The 2,157-nt window shown below is 35.4% G+C and overlaps 1 long non-coding RNA gene across 1 annotated transcript; it reads right to left on the reverse strand.

The window, feature by feature from the left end:
• Window positions 1-299: 299 nt before the first annotated feature.
• On the reverse strand, window positions 300-1,654 carry LOC145207817 (uncharacterized). The gene is made up of 2 exons (XR_013854228.1): window positions 1,235-1,654; window positions 300-1,009 (listed from the first exon to the last, which is right to left on the reverse strand). It is a non-coding gene; the product is annotated as an uncharacterized LOC145207817 (long non-coding RNA).
• Between the last annotated feature and the right edge of the window lie 503 nt (window positions 1,655-2,157).

Genomic DNA, 2,157 nt, shown 5'->3' on the forward strand with positions numbered 1-2,157 from the left:
TTAGAGTTGGCCTGTGAAAACCGTTTGTGTTTATCTTTAACCGTTTAAAATCTGGAGCTTTTATAGGCTACATAATTCGACAGCGCAAAAATCATTTTTAAAGCGGTTATGCCATGTATTCGCTTATGATGTGCGCCTCTCATTTTCGACGTTATGATCAGATTTTAACGATATTTTGCAAGCGTTTGCTGAATGTTGTTTAGAGTTGGCGTGTAAAAACCGTTTCCATATACCTCAAGCCGTTAGTGGTCTCAAACACGTTAAAGCCTGTACTAATGAAAACGATGAAACACCAAATGCACAGTGAGGACAACACTTTATTGATGGAAAAAGCACCTTATGAACCCAATTTCCACACTTCAACATTTTCAAGTTGAGTCCCATAGTTATATGAAAGCAGAAATAAATGGGAAGAGAATAAATAATTACATTCACAGCAATTGGTTGATTGGTCAGTTAAAAAAGTGCATTTACAAGTGCATAGTACATACTAAACAAGGATATTTAAGTAAACAGACTAAAATAAAACAAAAAGGTGAAACAATATTGTACAGCTGAAAATGTAATGATTTGCTGAATTATCAAGAAAATTAAACCATGTGAAAAATGAGGTTGAACCACACAATTGTTACAACATGCTATCATGCAGACTACTGGTCAAAACTAGAGGTTCTCAATTTATGTCTGATGAATCACTTTTACTTTCCGATTCTACATCAGAGTGCAAAACATTCTCAGAATTTACATGAGACCATAATCACCATGGAGGTAAAATAATATCAACGCCTACAAATGTTTGAATACAAATTCTTAATTTGGGTATAAGAACTAATAAATAAACTTGCAGGCAGGTAGAACAGTGGAAAAGAAATAACACATATTCCGATTTGATTCATGTAAAACTAAAGTATGTGGTGCATATCTCGACATACAATTTTCTCCTGTGAGGCAAGTAACAGGTTGTATACATCAATGATTTGAAGCTTAAACATTTTTTCCGGATGGCAAACTGCAATAAAAAAAATAAAGATAAAGCGTATGCTCATTTGACTTGACAATTATGGGTTAAACAAAAGAGGCTTGAGTTTAGCTACCAATAAGCAGTCTAAGTGTCATAAAACAGAGTTAATATTCAATATTGGGGGTTTTAACTGTGCTAAAAATTCAAAATAACATCAGCCAGAAATACAGAAAGAGTTGAGTTTAGAAAGGCAGTAACAAGGCAGCCACTTACTGTGAAGTGTGAATCATTTCAATTCAAATCCAATCTACAAGTCCCTCATATGACAGTGTGCTGGTCCTCACTTTGCTTCATATAAAGGTAAGAACTGGAAACTCTTCTCACTGAAAGGTCCCTTTGCATTGCTTCAGTGCCAGAACCTTGATGCCAATCAGGTACTTCAATCTTGATTCTTGGCTCATTTTAGTGTTTAACATATTTATTTCACAGCTTACAATGCATTTGTTTTTGTCTTGCTGTTTTACAATTAACTGCCATTTTGATGTAAAACCCAATTTACCTGCGATTATTGTCAGAGCAAAAATAATATTTGCCATTAAAAAACAAATTTAATGCTTCACTGCCATTACCGATAAAACCGTCCGCACACAGGTTCTAAAGATTCTAATCCCGCCCGATAAGAAACGGTGGTCCAGCTCCTCTTTTCCTCCCGTTTCTTTTATTATCTCGCGCAATTTGGTCACGCATGACTAACACTGCACGTCGCCTGAACTTTTGTATGTTGTGTGTGGTAAACAGTCACTTTTTGAAACACGCTTAAGATCAATCTGTGTCCGTTTCGAATTTTTTTATTAATTGGGTTTATTGTTTAATAGTTGTAGAGCCATAAAAACTTTATTAGCGTTTGAAAGTATGAACTCTTTAATGTGTATTTTGAAAAACTTTAGACTGCCAATCCCAATTCGTTTTGTAAGGGAAGTGCTTTAAAAATTGTGGCATCGAGCGTAATTAGTGACGCTTTCAGCATGTTTTTCCCAAACCAACTGGAGTCTAATTAGATGGCTTCACTAGCCACAACGACCTATGTATTGTATTTAGTTGCGCTGATTAGACCTTATAGGTCAAAATGGTGTGCACTGCCTGCAGCTTACTTACCATTGATTGGCTTCATGCTTTTATGTTGATAAGATGACACT

Source organism: Phallusia mammillata, unplaced genomic scaffold (genome assembly GCF_965637545.1).
Source record: "Phallusia mammillata unplaced genomic scaffold, kaPhaMamm4.hap1.1 HAP1_SCAFFOLD_173, whole genome shotgun sequence".
NCBI lineage: Eukaryota > Metazoa > Chordata > Ascidiacea > Phlebobranchia > Ascidiidae > Phallusia > Phallusia mammillata.